This window comes from Herpailurus yagouaroundi, unplaced genomic scaffold (genome assembly GCF_014898765.1).
Source record: "Herpailurus yagouaroundi ecotype Mexico unplaced genomic scaffold, PumYag 181, whole genome shotgun sequence".
Taxonomy (NCBI): Eukaryota; Metazoa; Chordata; class Mammalia; order Carnivora; family Felidae; genus Herpailurus; species Herpailurus yagouaroundi.
This window is the reverse complement of record NW_024412412.1, coordinates 21,368,421-21,392,876: the sequence shown is the minus strand read 5'-3', so window position 1 is coordinate 21,392,876 and position 24,456 is coordinate 21,368,421. Positions and strand designations below refer to the sequence as shown.

The window sequence follows — 24,456 nt, the reverse complement described above, 5'->3', positions numbered from 1 at the left end:
CTAGTCATAGTTTTATTTATTTTGAAATTTTTTTAGTGTTACTTATTTTTGAGAGACAGAGAGAGAGACAGAGCACAAGTGAGAGAGGGGCAGAGAGAGAAAGAGAAGGAGACACAGAATCTGAAGCAGGATCCAGGCTCCGAGCTGTCAGCACAGAACTCAACGCGGGGCTCGAACCCACAAACTGTGAGATCGTGACCTGTGCCGAAGTTGGACCCTTAACTGACAAAGCCACCCAGGCGCCCCCATCGTTTTAAAGTAAAAGATATAATTGGGTTGGTACTAAGTGGAAAATACCTACAATAAGTAAGCAAATGAAACGTTGTGTGAAAAAGCATAGCATCTGATCCAGAGAATCATTAAAGAAATGGTCTCTAGTTATCATTATCATAGTATAAGTACAATTTGGTTTGATGGGATTCATTTTGGCAATCTTTTTATTAGCGTTTTTGTTTCACACGTAATATAAATTATCCTTATCTCTTCTTCCTCCTCATGGCCAGACTTTGACATAATGTAAGAGACAGAGTGATTGAAAATACAGATACATATGCAAACATTTATTTATATCTATTTATATGGATACATACAACTTTTGGCCGCAGAAGATTAATTGTTGCTTGAACACATTAGCTTAGTGGTTGAAAAATAAATGGTTTCTGCTTTCTTTTGCAAAATTTAGTATGTCCGAAAACTGCAACTCGCTTGACAAGACGGCATGTATGTTGGGTCGTAAGCTCATTACAAGAGGCACGTATGTCTTCCTCATCTTTCTATTCCGCAAGCTCAGGACAGCCACTTGTAGAAAAGTTTCTTTTCAAAAAATGTTTGCTAAATCATGTACAGATCATGTACAACTAAATTTTTAAATCACTTCCCCTGCTCCCATCAGTTATTTTTAAGAAGATATAAATTCCCATGCTCCCAAAGCACGTAACTTCCCCTGTAATCAACATAATCAGCATGTTGCCACCTCTCTGAGCCTATCCTGGAAAGCATTTGAGCAAAGGGAACCTGTCCATTTAAATTTTGCCACAGCGATCTCTCTCTCGCTCTCTTTCTTGGAGCCAAATTTGATGAGATCAAAACACTAAGATAAACAAATATTTGCTCTACTGAGAATATTTAGGACCATGCCTATTTGCCTTGACTAGCGCTATGGAAGCTCCTCGATACAGGATGGATGATATGGGCCCAAGAGCGGTGGTTTTAACTCCACACTCAGCCTGACCTGGTCTCTTTGAGGCTCAACTTCCTTGTGTGAAAAACAATGATCTCTCTCTATATATTTCCTGAGGCTCCTTAGAGCCCCTTTTCCATCTAAATAGAAGCCAGTCACCGTTGGGGAGCATGTCACTGTGCCAAAATGGCAAGGCTTAGAAAGTTGGAAATCATTACATATTACGCATTGAGCTCTCAGCTCACCTACAAACACTTGCTTTAACTTCGGTCGCTGACTCCTCTCATATTTTCTCAGAAACCCCACAGAAGACAAGCTCTCCCTGAGTTGTATTTTCATTTTGCTAGTTGATAAGCAGTTATTTGTGGCAGGCATTTGTTCAAAGCACTTTCCAAACCATACCTGACTTGATCCTATAAGCTCGATGCCACCCCTTGAAATATGGCCTATGGTCTTATTCTACCTAAAACCTTTTCTTCATTGTAAAATATTTCAGCGTTCACTCCTAAACTAAATGGGGGAGCAAGGGCAGGAGTGGTTAACTGTGGGGGAAAGCTTTAAATGCACCATAGAACATTTGCTGGAGAATATTCAAAAAAAAAACCATGTGGAATTTTATTTAAGAGAAAAGAAAATAAATACCTTCCACCTCGGCAGGGCCATGTGATCGTCAGAGGACATTTCCTGTCAGCAAGGCCAGATCCAGGAGAAGAATCCAGATGTCTCTCTGCAAAACCAAATACCATGTTGCATCCCTTTCATTTTTACTGAAGCTTTGAAGTAAATAGGAATAGAAGCAGCCCTAGCAAATTACCTGAGGACTGAAACATTTTTGACATAAGTCTTAAGAACAGAGCAACATATTTCTTGCCCTCCTTGAGAACACTAGCTTCGTTTCATCTCAGAGCCCCAAATGACGGAAACGATGACGGACTGATTGGACAGCAAGCCTCACTCCCCTGATGCAGCTACAGACCACAGTCACCCAGCTGCTGCTTTCCAGACTCTTGAGACCTGATTTGCATATATATATTTAATTACCTGGGTGCACTGGAACCGCTGTTAGAACATTTTAATATTACAATGGCATGAGGATTCACACAGCAGGCTTGATCAGGTAGACTGCCTTGCTCAGAAAGCCGGCCTGAGTGACCCTGAACAGAACATTCTTACACGTGCATTGGAAAGCTCACGAGTTAACTCCTCTAAAGCGCTTAACATGGTACCTAACTCATAGTAAACCCTCAACAGATAATATGCATTCCTATTACTATTCCCCCAGGTTATTTATAGGAATTGAGCTAAATTTCTCTTAGCCACGTGGCAAAGGCACTGTTTCCCAGACTATGTTCTGAAGCCCACTATTCCCTAAAGCTCAGAAAAAAAGAATTCCCTTCATCGAATCATCCCGGAAACCGCAGCATTTGCCTTGAAAACTCAAAAGGCACTGAAACTGAAACGCTAAAAGCTTTGAAAGGTCTGCAATTAAGAAGTTTCGGGTTAACTTTATGAGTCTCAAATTTCCAAGACCACTTGAGCCTTTGGTTCCATCTCTGATGACACCATTTCATTCTTCTTTACCATACACGGAAATCAAACAGTTTCAAAGGAGCTTACTTTGGAAGCACTGGGGTATAGTAGGTCTTTGCAGAACAAAGTTAGTTAAGAATCTTGAGATAAAGAGATATCCTGGATTATCTCGGTGGGCCGCAAGTCCACATTTACAGGAGAAAGATAGAGGGAGGTTTGAGACACAGAAAAAAAGAGGAGGGGGCAAGCTGGCCACAGAGGCAGAGGTGGGAGGGCTGTGGCCACAAGCCAATGAATGCTGACAGCCAACAGAAGCTGGAAGAGACAAGAAATGGATTCTCCCCTCGAGCCTCCAGAAAGGACACAGCCCTGCTGACTACTTGATTTCAGCCTTCAAGTTTCCAGAACTGTGAGAGAATACATTTGTCATGGTAAATCCACTGAGTTTATGGCCATTTGTGATGGCAGCCTTAGGCAACGAATACACCCAGCTTCACCATTTACAAAAGCCCACCCTGGCCTGTGATCTGTCACAACAGTGCCGCAAGAATCCAATGTATGGATCCAGTGTATGTGTGAAAATACACAATTTAAAGTACTCTTGCACCTATAACAGTATCTCTATCGTTACTATGTGGAATCTACAAACTGTTTTTCCTCCAGCTGAAAGAGTGATTCCAACTTCCGTTTGCTTGGCAACTTTTCGGTTTTCTCTTACTTCTTTGTTTTTTGTTGTGTTTTGTTTTGCTCTATGATAACTAGATCGGGCGTTCTCATCTCCTCTCATTCAGAACCCACCATGGCAAATAGTGGACTCCTAAGGAAAATCTCAGCAATATCAGACATATAGCAGAACTGATCCAAAAGAGAATAGCTCTTCTTCCAAAACAAACCAAGGCTTAAATCAACATATACAAATGTAAATTGAAACAAGCCCACTGAGATAATGGGGAAGATTATGATAAACTAATACTCACCTAGATTGCAATGAAACACCTCTGCTTAGTAAACTACTTGCTCCAGAGACAGTTAGCATTATATTTCAGTTTTAATAAAAGATACACTGGACATATTTCAATGACATCTGTCTCTCTGGATTCTGGAAATAAATCTATTAGCCTTCCTCAAACTTTTTTCCTGAAAACCACAAAAGCTCAAACCATAAGAACTACGGCTTTTCAAAGGAACCGAATGCAATTAGAGAAGCCGCCTTCTACACAGGGAGGCACATGAGAGCCCTCTTTGTCAGAGACTCACTTCCTTAACTACCTGGAGAACAGAGGCTCAGAGATGGCACACCAAGAAGCATATCGAAAGAGCCAACTTCGATACTCTCACTTTCTTTTTGAAACTGTGTCCTTTTCCTATTCACCTCAGCAATTGACTTTACCTACTCCCAGCAGTGATCAAATTTCTCTTTCCTTTTAAAGTACGAATCTTCATTTGATAGAATCTACACTTGACTGGATATTTAGCTCAGAGTGGCAAGCAATGAGAGTTTCCAAGGGGTCGTTGGCTGTGGTATTCACATTTAAATTTATTTCTAGAAACTGACTCTTCTCTCAAACCATCCTAAATGTTATTGAAAACTCAGTAATTTTATGGGGAGCCTTGCAGAAACTGAGGAGACCTACCGTTCTGACTCCTTTTTTCCCCTACGCTCTCTTCACAACAGCTGGTACCCTCTAGTAGTTCTGACAAGGCTTTCCCCTAAAATCTTTTCAATTCTTTAAGTGGGTAGTCTGGGAGAATAGTTTTGGTTTTTTCGTTTTTGTTTTTGTTTTTGTTTTTCCAATTTGTGTGTGGCTTGCTCTACACTTACCTCAGTTTAGTCCACACATCCCTGTAAAACTTCCATAATGTCCAATATGCGACATTATTCCAAATCTGCGGTTTACGAAGGTAATTCTATGACGATGTATCCTCTTAACATATCATAGGCTCTTGGAAATTGTAACAGGTGAAGGTCATGGGAAAGGCTTTCAATGGCACAAGCCATCAGTCTGACAAATTCTTACAATTCTCCCTACCGAAAGCCAGCCTTTCAATATCCATCTTACGAATTTTTAAACCCCAAATATGTGTCCAGGAAATTAGAATGTATCAGTGAATTAAAGTAACAAAAATCTTTGTCCTCAAAAAAGCTTACATTTAAGTGAGTAATAGTTCACGCTTACTGTGAGTGAAGTGCTATTTTTAGTATTATATATATATATATATATATTAACTCATTTAATCCTTACAACAACCAACATCCTGCTGAGATTGATATAATTAGTCTGCCCTCTTAAAAGAAAAGAAACCCAGGACAAAACAAAGTTAAGGGACTCGCCCAGAGTCCTAAGAATGAAGTGTTGGCTTTAACTTTCAAAGGAAAATGAAATGCAAACATTTACAAAGGAATATAAGAGGTGCTCAATGCTTAGTTCAGTGCATGATAAAATCTGGTGAAAAAATTCATCTTCCCCGACTATTAGGGGATGCCTTAGTTCATGTGAGCTGCTATGACAAAATACCACAGACTGAGTAGCTTATAAACAATAGAAATCTATTTCTCACAGTACCGGAGGCTGGAAATCTGAGATTAGGGTGCCAGTACAGTGGGGTAAGGACCTCTTCTGGGTCTCAGATTTCTTTTGTGCCCTCACATGGCATGTGCTTCAACGTATGAATTTGGGGAAGCCATAAATATTCAGAAGACAGCAAATGACTTTTGTTATGTAGCTTCTTTTTACAATCCACACAACAAGTTGGTAATATGAGCATGATAATATTTTCCAGATGTAAAATGATAAAATCCATATAAAAATTAAATTTTCATTTCTAGAAGAAAAGTGCAATTGATGGTAGCTTTATTACTGAACTATTGTTTTTAATAATAAAAAATCGTGTTAGTACTTCCACAGTTCATAACTATATGTACATTATGTCATTATGTGACTAATGTCTTGCTATAGCCACTTTCTTGCATTTAGATATGCCTCTAGAGTAGCAAAGGCTAAACACACAAAGCCTTGTATATTATTAATTTATAAGTCTAGCATTTACCTGTAAGTTGCTTTGTAAGCATGGTGAGGATATTGACTACAGTATACAGAAACCAAATATATGCACATTAACTTTCATTCCTGCTTTGTCAAAGATGAGTTGGCCATACGTTTGTGGGTCTAGTTCTGGGGTTTCTATTCTATTCCATTGGTCTATGTGTCTGTTTTTGTGCCAATACCATGCTGTCTTGATGATGACAGCTTTGTAGTAGAGGCTAAAGTCTGGGATTGTGATGCCTCCTGCTTTGGTCTTCTTCTTCAAAATTACTTTGGCTATTCGGGGCCTTTTGTGGTTCCATAGGAATTTTAGGATTGCTTGTTCTAGTTTCGAGAAGAATGCTGGTGCAATTTTGATTGGGATTGCATTGAATGTGTAGATAGCTTTGGGTAGTATTGACATTTTGACAATATTTATTCTTCCAATCCATGAGCAGGGAATGTCTTTCCATTTCTTTAAATCTTCTTCAATTACCTTCATAAGCTTTCTATAGTTTTCAGCATACAGATCCTTTACATCTTTGGTTAGATTTATTCCTAGGTATTTTATGCTTCTTGGTGCAATTGTGAATGGGATCAGTTTCTTTATTTGTCTTTCTGTTGCTTCATTGTTAGTGTATAAGAATGCAACTGATTTCTGTACATTGATTTTGTATCCTGCAACTTTGCTGAATTCATGGATCAGTTCTAGCAGACTTTTGGTGGAGTCTATCGGATTTTCCATGTATAATATCATGTCATCTGCAAAAAGTGAAAGCTTGACTTCATCTTTGCTAATTTTGATGCCTTTGATTTCCTTTTGTTGTCTGATTGCTGATGCTAGAACTTCCAGCACTATGTTAAACAACAGCGGTGAGAGTGGGCATCCCTGTCGTGTTCCTGATCTCAGGGAAAAAGCTCTCAGTTTTTCCCCGTTGAGGATGATGTTAGCTGTGGGCTTCTCATAAATGGCTTTTATGATCTTTAAGTATGTTCCTTCTATCCCGACTTTCTCAAGGGTTTTTATTAAGAAAGGGTGCTGGATTTTGTCAAAGGCCTTTTCTGCATCGATTGACAGGATCATATGGTTCTTCTCTTTTTTTTTGTTAATGTGATGTATCACGTTGATTGATTTGCGAATGTTGAATCAGCCCTGCATCCCAGGAATGAATCCCACTTGATCATGGTGAATAATTCTTTTTATATGCCGTTGAATTCGATTTGCTAGTATCTTATTGAGAATTTTTGCATCCATATTCATCAGGGATATTGGCCTGTAGTTCTCTTTTTTTACTGGGTCTCTGTCTGGTTTAGGAATCAAAGTAATACTGGCTTCATAGAATGAGTCTGGAAGTTTTCCTTCCCTTTCTATTTCTTGGAATAGCTTGAGAAGGATAGGTATTATCTCTGCTTTAAACATCTGGTAGAACTCCCCTGGGAAGCCATCTGGTCCTGGACTCTTATTTGTTGGGAGATTTTTGATAACCGATTCAATTTCCTCGCTGGTGATGGGTCTGTTCAAGCTTTCTATTTCCTCCTGATTGAGTTTTGGAAGAGTGTGGGTGTTCAGGAATTTGTCCATTTCTTCCAGGTTGTCCAATTTGTTGGCATATAATTTTTCATAGTATTCCCTGATGATTGTTTGTATCTCTGAGGGATTGGTTGTAATAATTCCATTTTCATTCATGATTTTATCTATTTGGGTCATCTCCCTTTTCTTTTTGAGAAGCCTGGCTAGAGGTTTGTCAATTTTGTTTATTTTTTCAAAAAACCAACTCTTGGTTTCGTTGATCTGCTCTACAGTTTTTTTAGATTCTATATTGTTTATTTCTGCTCTGATCTTTATTATTTCTCTTCTTCTGCTGGGTTTAGGCTGCCTTTGCTGTTCTGCTTCTATTTCCTTTAGGTGTGCTGTTAGATTTTGTATTTGGGATTTTTCTTGTTTCTTGAGATAGGCCTGGATTGCAATGTATTTTCCTCTCAGGACTGCCTTCGCTGTGTCCCAAAGCGTTTGGATTGTTGTGTTTTCATTTTCGTTTGTTTCCATATATTTTTTAATTTCTTCTCGAATTGCCTGGTTGACCCACTCATTCGTTAGTAGGGTGTTCTTTAACCTCCATGCTTTTGGAGGTTTTCCAGACTTTTTTCTGTGGTTGATTTCAAGCTTCATAGCATTGTGGTCTGAAAGTATGCATGGTATCATTTCAATTCTTGTAAACTTATGAAGGGCTGTTTTGTGACCCAGTACATGATCTATCTTGGAGAATGTTCCATGTGCACTCGAGAAGAAAGTATATTCTGTTGCTTTGGGATGCAGAGTTCTAAATAGATCTGTCAAGTCCATCTGATCCAATGTCTCATTCAGGGCCCTTGTTTCTTTATTGACCGTGCGTCTAGATGATAAATCCATTTCTGTAAGTGGGGTGTTAAAGTCCCCTGCAATTACCACATTCTTATCAATAAGGTTGCTTATGTTTATGAGTAATTGTTTTATATATTTGGGCGCTCCGGTATTCGGCACATAGACATTTATAATTGTTAGCTCTTCCTGATGGATAGACCCTGTCACTATTATATAATGTCCTTCTTCATCTCTTGTTACAGCCTTTAATTTAAAGTCTAGTTTGTCTGATATAAGTATGGCTACTCCAGCTTTCTTTTGGCTTCCAGTAGCATGATAAATAGTTCTCCATCCCCTCACTCTCAATCTAAAGGTGTCCTCAGGTCTAAAATGAGTCTCTTGTAGACAGCAAATAGATGGGTCTTGTTTTTTTATCCATTCTGATACCCTATGTCTTTTGGTTGGCGCATTTAATCCATTTACATTCAGTGTTATTATAGAAAGATATGGGTTTAGAGTCATTGTGATGTCTGTATGTTTTATGCTTGTAGTGATGTCTCTGGTACTTTGTCTCACAGGATCCCCCTTAGGATCTCTTGTAAGGCTGGTTTAGTGGTGACAAATTCCTTCAGTTTTTGTTTGTTTGGGAAGACCTTTATCTCTCCTTCTATTCTAAATGACAGGCTTGCTGGATAAAGGATTCTCGGCTGCTTATTTTTTCTGTCTAGCACCCTGAAAATCTCGTGCCAATTCTTTCTGGCCTGCCAAGTTTCAAAAGAGAGATCAGTCACGAGTCTTATAGGTCTCCCTTTATATGTGAGGGCACGTTTACCCCTTGCTGCTTTCAGAATTTTCTCTTTATCCTTGTATTTTGCCAGTTTCACTATGATATGTCGTGCAGAAGATCGATTCAAGTTACGTCTGAAGGGAGTTCTCTGTGCCTCTTGGATTTCAATGCCTTTTTCCTTCCCCAGTTCAGGGAAGTTCTCAGCTATTATTTCTTCAAGTACCCCTTCAGCACCTTTCCCTCTCTCTTCCTCCTCTGGGATACCAATGATGCGTATATTATTTCTTTTTAGTGTATCACTTAGTTCTCTAATTTTCCCCTCATACTCCTGGATTTTTTTATCTCTCTTTTTCTCAGATTCCTCTGTTTCCATAACTTTATCTTCTAGTTCACCTATTCTCTCCTCTGCCTCTTCAATCCGAGCTGTGGTGGTTTCCATTTTGTTATGCATTTCATTTAAAGCGTTTTTCAGCTCCTCGTGACTGTTCCTTAGTCCCTTGATCTCTGTAGCAAGAGATTCTCTGCTGTCAGCTATACTGTTTTCAAGCCCAGCGATTAATTTTATGACTATTATTCTAAATTCACTCTCTGTTATATTATTTAAATCCTTTTTGATCAGCTCATTAGCTGTTGTTATTTCCTGGAGATTCTTCTGAGGGGAATTCTTCCGCTTGGTCATTTTGGATAGTCCCTGGCGTGGTGAGGACCTGCAGGGCGCTTCCCCTGTGCTGTGGTGTATAACTGGAGTTGGTGGGCGGAGCCGCAGTCAGACCTGATGTCTGCCCCCAGCCCACCGCTGGGGCCACAGTCAGACTGGTGCGTGCCTTCTCTTCCCCTCTCCTAGGGGCGGGATTCACTGTGGGGTGGGGTGGCCCGTCTGGGCTACTTGCACACTGCCAGGCTTGTGATGTTGGGGATCTGGCGTCTTAGCTGGGGTGGGTAGGCAAGGTGCACAGGGGCAGGAGGGGCAGGCTTAGCTCACTTCTCCTTAGGTGATCCACTTCAGGAGGGGCCCTGTGGCAGCAGGAGGGAGTCAGATCCGCTGCCGGAGGTTTGGCTCCGCAGAAGCGCAGAGTTGGGTGTTTGCGCGGAGCGAACAAGTTCCCTGGCAGGAACTGGTTCTCTTTGGGATTTTGGCTGGGGGATGGGCGGGGGAGATGACGCTGGCGAGCGCCTTTGTTCCCCACCAAACTGAGCTCTGTCGTCTGGGGGCTCAGCAGCTCTCCTTCCCTTTGTCCTCCAGCCTTCCCGCTTTCTGAGCAGAGCTGTTAACTTATGACCTCCCAGACGCTAAGTCGCGCTTGCTGTCGGAACACAGTCCGTCAGGCCCCTCCGCTTTTTGCAAGCCAGACTCGGGGGCTCTGCTTGGCCGGCGAGCCGCCCCTCCGGCCGGCTCCCTCCCGCCAGTCCGTGGAGCGCGCACCGCCTCGCCGCCCTTCCTACCCTCTTCCGTGGGCCTCTCGTCTGCGCTTGGCTCCGGCGACTCCGTTCTGCTAATCCTCTGGCGGTTTTCTGGGTTATTTAGGCAGGTGTAGGTGGAATCTAAGTGATCAGCAGGACGCGCAGTGAGCCCAGCGTCCTCCTACGCCGCCATCTTCCCTCCTATGCACATTAACTTTCAACGAGAATTGCACGCAACAAAAATTTATGACTGAGCAAAGGCGCGAAGACAATTTAATGGAGGAAGAAAGTCTTTTCAACAAATGGTGCTAAGACACTTGGATATCTTCATGCAGAAGGATGGATCTGAACCCTTACCTCACTCCACACACAAAAAGTAACTATCATAAACATAAACGTAAGTACTAACACTTTAAAACCTTAGAAGAAAATGTAGAAGTCAATGTCGGTCACATAGGACTCTGTAATGATGTTTTTGAATACATTAAATACATGAGGAAAAGAAGCATTAACAATTTGGACTTCATCAAAATTCACAACTTTTGTGCTTCACAATACACCAGCAAGAAAGTACAAAGACAAGCCACACACTAAAAACACGTTTGGCATCACATATCCCATAGAGAATTCTATCTAGAATACAGAAAGAACTCTTACAACTTCATAATTGAGAAGATACACAACCCAATAAAGTAGCCAAAATATTTGAATAGGTATTTCATCCAAGAAGATATAGGAATAGCCAATATGCACATGAAGAGATGCTCAACATCATCAGCCATTCTATACCAGTAAGAATATAAAATGGTGCAGCCACTTATAGAAATTTTCCATCAACCCAGGGCAGCCCAAGGAATTGCCTTCTCTGCATTTTGGATTAGAATCAAAACACTATTTCACCTACAACCTCAGCAAAAAAAAGACAAATATCCCCCTTCCCTTATTCCATGGCCCATGAAAGGCAGCCCTAATTGATCACTGGACTCTTCCCCCAACCAACCTAAGCACAGCTTCACAAGTTTTTCAATGGGGAATGTTTACAAACATTTCTACTTGTCATTTCTCGTTATTTTTACTCCTTTTAGACCTCCCCTCAGCAGGAGGGAAGGGGGGAATTTCTTGCCCACACCTTCAAATTGGACTGCAGAAGCCATCATACAAGGAATGTCTTATACAAAAATCATATTCTAAAGTATTGGTTTATTTTTAGTCAAATAGTAGTTCACTTCTTAGTCAAACATGATGTTATAAACCTTAAAAAAGTGTGTTGTTTTAAAAGATATAAGGAAATAAATTATAACATTCATAGGTTAACTCCCTACAATAATTCTGGGGGGGTAATTATCATTATTATGTTACATTATACTATGCATGTATATATGCATATAATTACTTCATTTTAATATTATCCAAGGAAAGGAAAGAATATACAGACTTTTAAAAAAGATTTCCTGGTATGAAATCTCACTGCTTTCAACATCTTTATACAGTAAAATTTTTATACAGTAAATAATACTCTTTTGCTGGTGGTGGTAAGTTGGTTCAGCCACATCAGCCTTTGGAGCATCACTACTTTGGCAAGCCATTTCACACCCTTGCTAACAGTTGTGAAAGCAAACTCTTCCTTAATTCTAGTTCCTCACCTCTTGTGTTTAGGTTATGCTTATCACCGAACCTCCCACAGGTATCTCACAGGAACAAATTTCTTTCATTTCATCCTCAACCAAAATAGAACCCATAGCCTTGAAATCACCTGCTGGGTACTTTGTTTTCAACTGCCTTGAATCTCACACTATACCCTCCATGGCTAAGTACGAAGTCACGTAAGGCAGACCAAATTTCCTGGAAGGATTTTAAATGCTGTTGTATTCCACAATATTGTAAGTCAAATCGGCCTAATGGAATATAATACACTGTCAAAGTAATAGAAAGTAAGATAAAAGTCTTCATTAAGGATCAAATTTCTATTATCTTACCTACTTGGTGTGTCCTTTTAAGATGCACTTAATACACTTGTATCTGTTGATAAGAGCAACCCCGGATTATAAAAAAAAAAAAAAAGAGTAGTGATTGTCCCCATTCAAATGATACCTCAGGCACCTGTTCCCCACAGACAGCATAAGCATGAGGTAACAGATCAATTTGAGATCTGGCTGGGTGTGCCCAAATCGCATCTTTCCAGGGCACTGTGTGCCATGGGTTCGCACCTTTGTAAAATATTCTCTCTACTCAAGATGTTTTGGTGGTCTGCCTCCCTCCGGGTCGTTAATATCGACATGACAAAATACGCAATTAGGCTCGCCTATCTTAGCCTAGTTCTTTTGACAAGAAACAACACTGTGAACTTCTCTGTGTTAACATGAACAGGTGACAAAGGGGGTCAAATACCTAATCACAGCTGCCAATATTAGAAGAGTTCCTTGAAACACAGAAATCTAAAAGCCAGCTATTTAGCTCAAGCCCCAGGGAGAGGAGTTAGCTTTTCTAACTCCTCTTTCTGGGCAAGCCACAAGCGCTTTCTCTCTATATAGCTTGGCAGCCCATCAAAGCGCAAAATTCTTTAGTCGGTGAGGCACTAAAGTTGAATAATTGCTGCCCTGAGTCTTTCTCAAAGTCATTGGAAAGATGACCGTTGTAAGATAGGTTTGCTTCTGGTAAACGATCTATATTAAAGAGCAGTCTGCAGAACAGCAGGGACTAGCTGGCCACAGTTACCTGCGGAGGCAGCGAGTGGCAAGGGATTGGCTGAAAGAACAGCCGCTGCCTCAGTGACCAGGGCTCTGCTGGACCTCCATAAGCAATATGGTTTGGCTTGCACCGCTGCTGGCCTTTGCTAGCAAATGTCAGGTCGCTACTGCTCTGCGTGGACCCGTGGAACAATTGCTTTTACAGGCAGAGATAACCATCTGGTCACTCAAAACTAAGTAGGGATAACCCTGGGAACACCGGGAGATTGCAAGGGGAAAAAAGATATTAGCCCCACCCTAAAGTAATTTCATATCTAACAGACGAGACGGAAGAACAATTATTTCTAACCCTAGCAGCAGGCACGGAAATGTACAGCTCGTAGCGAGAACTCCAGGTGCATTTTCTTATTAGATAAACGCAAATGCTGCCGGGTGTCAATTGGGTGATCAGTGTTCAAGAATCTAATCTCTTCCTGCCTCTGTTTTCAATTGCAAAATTAGAGTGCTGCCCTCTAATGCCATTGTGAGAAGTAAAAGAAAGAATTAGCCTCCCCCCAGAAAAGTGAAAAGCTTTGTCCCTGGTACTTGATAAATTTTAGCTTGTTAAATTTTTTCTAATAAGGCATGAACAGCAGAAGCACAAGACCACACAGAGACACTTACGTGGCGCTCTGGAATGGGGTATTCATTCATATAATGGAAATGATAGGCCTGTAGAATGAACACACCATGCCAGCTGTCTGGGAAGGCTTCGAGAAGTAGACATGGTCTGATGGAGAAAAATGGACAAAATTTCTAAGGGGAGCAGAGGGAGGAAAACCTTTTCAAGGAAGAAGGGGAAGTGGTTAATCCAGCAAGCACAGAATGAAACCATGAAGAGGAAGTTCATCTGGTGAAACGGCAATGACAACACGTGATCAATGCTAGATTCAGAAGATCTTATTCTGATATTAACTACTGTATTGATGAAATACAGAAATGGAACTGGAAATAATCCAAGCCTCTTCCAGAACTATCTTATGACTGTAACATATTCTTAACATGAAATTCTTATCACAGTACTTTTGATCAAGAATTCAGAAAGGCTCGTTAAATAGGTTAAAACTGCATCATTTTAAAAGCCTGCTTCGATTTGCTCTTGCGTAATAGCTCACTTAATTCCATGACTTTTATACCACTGCTGAAGTCAAACAGTTCAGAATTCCATTTAACCTCTCTGCTCTTATCTAACTCTCACATTCCATCGGTCACGTCCTTCTGACTGTATGTCCATAAATTCTAATACAAAACTTGGTTTCTTCCTACCCAAAGGATGTCCTTCTTCTAACTTCTAATTCAATTCAGATTGTATTTATTAATGCTTGTAGAGGACTTCAAGTTCCAAGTGTGAAGGACCACAACACTACCAGATAATCACCCAAGATGAGGAATAGAGTAAAAAATTAAAAAAGAGAGAAAATGTACTCCAGGAACCTGATAGATAATATCAGATAGTCCAACATAAGACAAAAGCCTGAATCCCAGGTGGGGTTTTTTTTCTTTTTACACAAAATTTTACAATAGACAAAACCGCTCTTTTCTAGAGTAGATTAATGGCTATATTAGCCAGGTTTCAGAGGTGGACAAGAGCAAAGGGGCAGAAGGAAAGATTTGGGGGAAAGGGAACTGGATTAGGTCTAGGTTGTGGTCTGCTTACACGACTATATATAATTACTAACATTCATTAAACTGTACATGTACAATGAGTGATCATTATTGTAGGTAATGAATATCTTAATTTAAAATAACTGTTAAGAATACTCGCCGAGGGATCAATCCCTAGACTTGGGATTTAGCATCAGGGATACAAAAGTGAGTAAAATACCACACCACCCCTTCAAGATCACAACGGAGACAAGGATGTCAACATACAAACATCACAGTTACAGGATCGTGCAGAGGGGTCACTGGTGACAAGGAACAAGAGAGCCACAAATTCGTCTTACAACCTTTCCCAAAATGCATGTGAGAACCCAAACTAGAGATGTAGAGTAGATTCTGGTAAATGAAACAAATATGCATGGCAATGGACTACAGTCGCAAGTTTATTAATGGAGAGTAGCAGGATGGCACAAACTTACTCCTGGCAATTCAAGGAAGGTGTACAAGATGGAGGCCATCCTGTGGCGGCAGATTGGGATGGGTACATTGCATAGAGTGGGCGATGGAGGGATAGAATTCAGATGTGTTTACTTGAGAATTAGTGAAAGCATGAGATGTGGGGTGGTTGCTGCTCTCTGTTTTCAATCAACTGCTGATCCAAAAATACTCTCCGAACCACAAAGTCTCAATTTTGACTTTAAATTAAAATCGAAGAAGTAGCATTTTTAACATACCAGACCAAAATTTTCATGAAATTCTCCAATCTCCATTTAAGAGTCTGGGTCAGCTATTAAATGTTGGCAAACAATTTTTCATGAGTATTTTCACATTTCTGGACAATCTGAGCTTTCTGAGCAAAGGGCGTTGGTTAAAGGGTGATTGAGAACAAAAATGCCAGAAACTAGAGATAATATATTGCTGCAGAGAGATTTAGAGCTATCTCCCCTGGAGCCATTTGCTTATATTGCAGGGAGTCTGGAGACCTTTTCCTCCACCTCCCTGGAGAAGAGTTGTATACACTGCAGAGTAAAGATTTCCTTCTCCCTTCTTGCAGAGGGCAGGATGGGTTGGGATGACAGTCTCTCTGCATGAGCTCAGAGTCTCAGAATTTCAGAGTTCCTCTCCTGGGATATAATCCTACTTTAGTACAGGGTAACGTCAGGCGTTCACCATGATGCCCCACACAGGTGGGTGCTCTGGAAACCAGTGCTAAGATAATAAATAAACTAATAAATGATCTGTTTTCTCATCCAGAGTCTTCATATTGCCTGCCAGAATATGAATATATATGCTTTTATGTATAATGCATATTTGTATATTATAAAAATATAATAAATATGTGTACAATAAATATATGCATATTAATATTTTTTAAACATGTTAAAGGTGTTGTACTGCCTATTGTAATTCAATCTCCCTACACCTCTCTTACACCTTTTCCCCAGGACATTTTACGTATCAACATTACAGTTTCAGAGCAAGGCTTGTAGTCACTGAAACCAATCATTGGATTTATTTGTCTTGTAGGTTGGTTTAGGAATATTGACCTTAAATCATCAGCACATCTCTCTGAAAGCAGAGACAGGTTCAGGAATGAGTAAATGACCCAATGAAGACGAATGATGTAAAGAGAGTTTTGCTGGGGAATTATGAAAACTCCCCTTTCTTTTAAGAAAGCCACAGAAAGATACGCACTCTCTCCTACTTGGCTACTTTTGGTAATCCTGCAGTTTAAAGGGGGACCAGCATTAGTATGAAGTAGAAACCACTGAAGGAAATTCAAGTAACCAGGAAAAACCTGAGTCTTTGATGACTTAAGCATCAACCAACTGCAAAGGCTGTCCTAATTCTGAACTTCCTATTTTGTGAGCCAATTAATTCCATCATTGCGTTAACTCACCTGATTTGAGTATTACATTACAAGCAACCGAATGCATTCTTTTTTTAATGGTTATTTATTTATTTTTAGACAAAGAGAGAGTGGGAGATGGGCAGAGAGAGGGAGAGAATCCCAAGCAGGCTTCACACTGTCAGTGCAGGGCCCGATGCACGACTAGAATTCACGGACCACGAGATGATGATCTGAGCCAAAATCAAGAGTCAGCCGCTTAACCAACCGAGCCACCCAGGCACCCGGACCTGAATGCATTCTGACACATAATTAATAAAATATCTATGGGCAATTAATTCAGAGGATCTCTTTTGCTAAAACAGGTTGTGTATGATGCAAATTTTCCTGTAAGGTTAATCTTATCTAAAGAAGAATATAATTATACTAAATAAAGGAAAAGTATAATTGAGAAGGAAAATGATTTTAACGAATAAGTGAAAAGATTACAACAAATACATTGATAAGTAAATAAATAAAATATATACATATACACATATTATTGGTTACCCAGCAAACACCTGCCAAAAAGAAAGTTGTCTTTTCTTCCTTAAGGAAGGAAATTTATGCGGCACCTGGGTGGCTCAGTCGGCTAAGCGTCCAACTTCGGCTCAGGTCATGACCTCACAGTTCATGGATTCAAGCCCCGCGTCGGGCTCTGTGCAGACAGCTCAGAGCCTGGAGCCTGTTTGGATTCTGTATCTCCCTCACTCTCTGCCCCTCCCCGACTCATGCTCTCTTTCTGTCTCTCAAAAATGAATAAACATTAAAAAAAAAATTTTAAGACAGATTTATATACAGTAATTTATAGATATCGGTAAATTTAGATATTGGAAAAATTTTGAAGTGTTTTATGAGAAGAGAAAGGGAAGTTAATCAAAGTTAGAGCATTAAAAACATATTTAACTAATTGTAACTAAAACAATAAAGTCAAAAAAATCAGAGCAATGGAAGAACAGTATGGCCCAGTAGGAAAACCTAGTATATACAAAAATTACTATGAGCTTAAAAGACAAAATATACAAATAATGGGTAGAATATTCATTCAGTCAGTCAATAATTGTTATATACCAGTAATGTCCCAAAAGCTGGTGATTACTGGTGAACAAATTATAAAAGAATCCCTTCTTTTATTGCGTTTCATTTACCGTTTATTACTTGAGGAGCATATTGGTTACTTGCAAAACAACTCATTTTGAAAATCACCTTATAGATATTGCCAAAGTAAAACATGGGATAAGAGGCCAAAAGTTATCCTTAAATGAGACACTCAATTATATCTGAATATATAATATTAGGATAATGAGATAACTGGATATTAACTGATATTAAGAAATTATTCACAGGGCACCTGGGTGGCTCAGTCGATTAAGCGTCTGACCTTGGCTCATGTCATGATCTCACGTTTGTGAGTTTGAGTCCCATGTCAGGCTTTGCGCTGACTGCCTAGAGCCTGGAGCCTGCCTCAGTTCTATGTCTCCCTCTCTCTCTCTGTTCCCCACCCCCACTCACATTCTGTCTCTCTCTCTCAAAAATAAACATTAAAAAAATTTTTAAGAATAAATTATAAAGGAAATTATTCACTATTAGTACATTGAAAGGCATTGGGATTCTTTAAAAAGTCAAGATTTTATCTTTAATAAATATATGTTGAATATTTATAGACAAAATATATGATAGAGGGAATATAATTCAAAATTGCCCAGTCGAGGAGAGACAAGATGCAGAGGAAGAATACATAAAATAAGACTGGTCAAGAGTTGATCACTGTTGAAGCCGAGTTGTGAGTATGTGGGGTTCATTGTACTATTTCTTCAGTTTCCAGAATAAGAAATTTTTAAAGGCAAATTATACCATATTAATTAACCAAATTTCATAGCTTGAACTATCAGGTATAAGGCAAAATAAAAACCAAACAAAAAAGGTTCAGTGTAAATCAACATGGAAAAAATTTGGATAAAGTGATATCCAACATGACATCACTTATCAGAAGATGAAAAGTGTATTTAGCTACCACAATTTTCATTTCTATATCAAATACAGTATTTTCTTATCCAAAAGGATTATCATCTCCTTTTTCCCAAGTACTTTGCAGTATATCTCAATCAACAGGAGCGTTTCAATCATGAATTCTGCTACAATGTTAGGAAACTTGAAAATGGGTTAATATAGTGTAGACTGAACAGAGAGGTTCTTGTATCTCAGTAACTAATAACTGCAATGAAATAATTTAGTCCTATTGACTAAACTGTCTTCCTTGAGCCTCTTGAAAATAAATAACTTTTTTGATAGCCCTATTGTCTAATTATTCAAGGTCAAATTTTAGTCATCTTTAAATTCTGTTTCTAGCCCTTCAAGCCCAGTTTGAAAGTTTTATGACTCTACCCTAAAAATACTTTCACACGATCTGTTTCTATCAACAATGTCAGAAGCTTAATGCAGTCCTCCTTGATATTTGTAAAGCCTCTTTTCCTTTCAATATCATTACATACTTCCCCTGGATGACTGATCCTAAGGCACAGATTAAATCATATTACTCTTTGATCCACATTTAGATATGCTTTCCTATTACCTTTCCAAGGGAAGTGTAATAAACAGAGGAAGAAAAATAGGAACAGCATGAGAAAACATGAATTTGAATCCTGACTACATAATATACTCACTGTACTTTGGGAGAAGACAAGTGATAATTCAAAGAAAATAATATAAATGAAAATGTTCTGTGTATCTTTTTTTTTTTTAATTTTTTTTTCAACGTTTATTTTTTTATTTTTGGGACAGAGAGAGACAGAGCATGAACGGGGGAGGGGCAGAGAGAGAGGGAGACACAGAATCGGAAGCAGGCTCCAGGCTCTGAGCCATCAGCCCAGAGCCCGATGCGGGGCTCGAACTCACAGACCGCGAGATCGTGACCTGGCTGAAGTCGGACGCTCAACCGACTGAGCCACCCAGGCGCCCCATGTGTATCTTTAAATTAATGGTGAACCAACATGATATTGATTATATATGTATATAAAAATAACGCATCAGCTTACTATGTGTCAGATGTTGTTCTAGGTACTGGGTATATATGTCCATGAAAAAAACAAAAATCCCTGCCATTGTGGGCTTTATATTTTAGCAGAGAGAGAGAGAGAGAGAGAGAGAGAGACAGTAACATGAGAAGCAAAATAAATAGCAAACATGGTAAATCATACATTATCAGATGCAGTAGAAGGTAGTAAATCGTATGGAGAAGTATAGCAAGGTCAAAGGATTTTGGAGTGCCATGGTCAAGGCAGGCCTTCCTGAGAAGGTGACTCGTGAGCACAGGTTAAGGGAAATAGGGAAGGCCCCTGAAGAAATGTGTTAGGGGAGAGAAGGCAGACATAAGGTCACAGAGTGCTGATGCAATAGATACAGCTTCGGACCAAACACAGAGCCATGTGAGCCATTTACTCTGGGGGAAATGCAGAACAACTGGAGGTTCATGAGTAGGTGTGACCTGTCCTGTCATACATTTTTGAAAGACCACTATGTTGGCTTTATTGAAAATCAACTCTAATGGGTCAAGGCTGAACGCAGGGAGATAAGTTAGGAGGCCACTGCAGTCACCCAATGGGAAGATGATAGCTTGCCACAAAACGGCGGTAAGTAAAAAATGAAATCTAAAAGCTTTCCTCAAAGATTTATGTGGGGAATGAGAAAAGGTGAGGCTGAGTAATTGGACGATGGATTTGCCATCAACTGAGATGAGTACATTTGCAGGGACTGCAGATCGGGAGTCCAATATTGGGCTGTTAAATTGGAGATTCCTAGAAGACACTGGAATGGAAATGCATTTCTCTCCCAAATTATAAAACAGTGACCAGTATCATACTAGGCATCTTATATGCATCATTCTATTTGAGATGATTCTCACACTTTTATTCATAATTTTTACCCAGATGTTAATCAACTTGCCCGAGATCACTGAACTAATGGAAGGCAAATCTGGAATTTGGACCCATTCTTCTTTCTGCCCCAAATCTGTGCCCTACCCTCTAGTCCACACAGCCTTATTACTAATAAATGTGAAAATGATATCAGAGTGTCATATTTCTTAGAACTTATTACCTGAGCAAAAATTTGCCAGCTATTAAAGTAGGACAGTAGCTAAATTGGAGTGAATTGCAGAAAAGTACCTGAACACCAAACAGAAGAACAACTTTGCAAAATTCGCCACACGATGCCCCAAAGGTACAACAGGAAATCAAAATTTGGCATCACGCCAGCCTTAGAGCTTTCATCATTTTAATCTGCAAAGACTATTATTCCAACTTTAAGTAGCTTATGTGATTTACCCTTCGTAGGTCAGACCAAAAAGTCAGTAGTGATTTGGAGAAAGACTCTACCATTGTGCTCAAAGACATTTTATATTGGCAGGAAGTAACCGTTTATGCAATTATTTAGTGTAATCCTTACATTCCTATTGGTATAAGTTAGAGAAGAGAAAAATGTATATATGATGATCATGTTCCTTAGTGTGAAAGTGGACAAAATGCCGTCCCCAATGCTTCTTTCTGCTGAAATGTAATCAAGCCACTGAAGGACCTACAACTAAGAGAAAATGAAAAATACTTCTCTTACAATGAACCAAGAAGCTTGAAATAGGGACATTTTTTCATTACTTTTCCACTTTATTTCTCTAGCCCTTTATTTCTCCTTAAAATAGTGTACATTTACACAACTAAACAAAGGCACCACTGCATTCCTTTAAAGAAATTAGAAACTAGAGTGATAATCCTAAATTCAGCATTGCTGTCTCTATTTTATAAACCATTGTAATGACCATTAATTTTTTCTCTCTTCCTATTTGAACTGGCCTGCCAATAAAAACTGTTAGCTCTTGAATGGAAATAAAAAGAAAAGGCATACTGTTTCTTCTATATTCTATTTCTTAGCTTAATATTTCTCTAAGTAGCTAAGTCATTAAAAAAATCAGAAGGACTTTGTTAGTATAAGCAAAGATTAGAAATTTTAAGGCCCACATGTATAATGTAATTTACATTACACTTGAATAGTACTTTTTGTTAATCTTAGTGATTATATCATATCTATCCAAAATGCTAAAAGAATTATAGTTTTTAAGGCATCAATCCACTTTATACAGTCCAGGGAAAAGACTGAGTACAGATGACAAGTGATTCTTAATCCTGGACACACTGGGTGTGTTAGTCAGGGCTCTCCAGAGAAACAGAAGCATTAGGAAATATATATGGAGAGAGAGAAAAGAGAGAGAGATGGGAGGGAGGAATGGGAGGTAGAAAGAGATTTATTTTAAGGAATTGAGTCATTCTATTATGGGAACTGGCAAGTCTGAAATTTGCAGGATAGTTGGTCAAGCTGGAGACTCTGGGAAGGGGTGACATTGCATCTGGAGTCCAAAGGCCAACTGCTGACAAAATGTCCTCTTCCTCAAGGGACCAGGGTCTTTTCTTTTAGGGTCTTCAACTGATTGGATGAGGCCCACCCACATTAGGGAGTGTAGTCCTTCTTTACTCAAAGTTTACTGACTTAAATGTTAATATCATCTTTAAAAGAGCTTCACAGGGACATCCAGGCTGGTGTTTGACCAAATAGCTGGGTACCATTGCCTAGCTAAGTTGGTATATAAAATTAACCATCACAGGAGATTTGGAAGACTTCAAGATACAACAGAAATTATGTAGATGGCACATGAGTGCCATGAAGAAGAGTAGGCCCTTTGGTTAGATGCACCAGTGAACAACAAAAAAACTAATGACTTTCATCCCTGTTAACAATTTACATGGTATTAACTAGACCAGTAGATCTTAAAGTGTGGCACCATCACGGGACCTTGTCTTGGGCCCCATCGCAGACCTACTGAATCTGAAACTTGAGTGTAACCCCAGCAATCTTGGTTTTAACAAGCCCAGTGGGTAATTCTGATACTAGAGTCTAAGAGCCAGTGAATGAGACCATTGCTTGCATCGCTACAGAATTCACACATTTCTATTTGTCTGTTTTTAGTTTATTTTTATATTGCTATTGGTGCTTACACAGTGCCTTCTTGTTCACCAACAATCATTCACGGAGTGCCTACTACATGCCAGGCTCTGTGCAGAACTTTTTCTGTGGTAACAAGGTACGGCAAAGAGAGGGGAGGATCTGGGCCACTTTGTATGAGATTCTATCTGCCATGTTAAGGTTTGTTGGTTGGTCTGTTGAGATGCTGACAACTTACCAACTTTTTAAAAACAGAAGTTCAATCATCAAAAAATAATTCTAATAGCATCATGAGGAAGTAGGGTAACTGAGAAGTGATAGAAATGCCCATTGGAAGAGTTGGGGAGCAAATAGAATCATCCACACAAGAAAGTAGAGAGGAACCAAGGAGAGCATGATGATGGTAGAACTATGCTTAGTGGAATCAAAGCACTGAATGGGTAAGGGGCATGAAGAAGAGAACACAGAAGACACTAAGGTTTGTCTCAGAAGCCTGGTCATGTGGATGTACACAGGCATATGCACATACGATGTAAATCAGAGATGAAAGATAAATACCTCTGTATAAGTAATAGATTGGGGGTCCTTTGGTATAAAGAGAGTGAAGTCATGGGAGCACATAAAACTGTACAGTTTACAGTATGTAAACCATGACTTTCAACCAGCCTGAATAGTGGGGAGGGGAGAGAGGCCATGATTTTCATCAGTAATATATTTGTCCAAGCATACTCACATACCTGATGCACACCAAAACAGGCAAGTTTCCCAAGGTCTGGGCTGAGGAGATGTACAGACATCGTGTCGCCGCATTGCAGAGTGCACAGGTTAAAAAAGGTAAATTCCTGCAATAAAAATAAGAAAACAAGGAATATCAAGGCAGAATCGTATAGAAGAACAACGACTCCAGCAGAGGAAAAGAAAGCGATAAAGGAGGCGAATTTTCTCTTTAGCTTAGTTTTATTAGGACACTAATAGTTTCCATTTTTCCAGCAGCTATACAATCTACAAAAATTGTTTTCCCTGGAAGAACAATATTGAAAAGAAATGAGCCTCTGGTAACGAAAACAAGAAGGAGAAGGAGGAGGAGGAGGAGGAGGAGGAGGAGGAGGAGGAGGAGGAGGAGAAGGAGAAGGAAGGAAGGAAGGAAAGAAAGAAAAGGAAAGAAAGAAAGAAAGAAAGAAAGAAAGAAAGAAAGAAAGAAAGAAAGAAAGAAGGAAAGAAAGAAAGGAATATTTGTCTAGTGATCAGGGGCATCCCCTGAGAACTATTTCAGCAAACATTTACATGTGTACGGACATACGGAATGATTCAAACATACCAGGGACAAATACATGCTCTTACTGTTAAGATGAGTCATTTGTATTTCATCATAAAGAATGAACTGCTTTGCTAACAGCTACAGCAGTGGCAATGAAATGAAGAGGTTTGCGAAGAGAATAAGAAACGCTACTGAAGCCCAAAATTTCTCAGATGTTGGTCAATGAATTTTTAAAAGTAAACTGAAAAAAGACACATTGGTTCTAACTGTACCATGATCAGGGCACATATGGTTGGACATTCTGAGAATGGAGGAGAATAAGAAAATTTGGGCTATTCTGAAAAATTATGCCTGGTAAATTCTATAGCCCACTGTGTAAGTTGAGGGAAACAATAGCTCTGGAACACAGATGAGTTGGCTGATTTTAAAACAGAAGGTGATGAAGACAAAAGCCAGGTTTTGGAAAACACAACAAGGTTGGAGGAAATATAATGTAACAATGCCCAAATAACATTATCAAAAACAGAAGTAAATAATTAAGTTCTCAACTAAAAAAAATTTTTTTTTCAAAAAGATCTTCAGAAATCAATTTTCAATTCAAATTCCTTTTTGATTATTTCAACATTTTTATTTCAATTTAACAAAAATCTTATGAAAAGTAAAGAAAAGGGGAATATTTTTAAAGAGACAAGTATGTTTTTCTTCTTCCTGATGTTCTACAAGATCATTTTT

At 39.3% G+C, this 24,456-nt stretch overlaps 1 long non-coding RNA gene across 1 annotated transcript; it reads right to left on the bottom strand.

Moving 5' to 3' along the window:
- Positions 1-388: 388 nt before the first annotated feature.
- LOC121039964 (uncharacterized) lies at positions 389-23,308 on the bottom strand. Its single transcript, XR_005795063.1, has 3 exons — positions 23,204-23,308; positions 1,823-1,907; positions 389-813 (listed from the first exon to the last, which is right to left on the bottom strand). It is a non-coding gene; the product is annotated as an uncharacterized LOC121039964 (long non-coding RNA).
- Between the last annotated feature and the right edge of the window lie 1,148 nt (positions 23,309-24,456).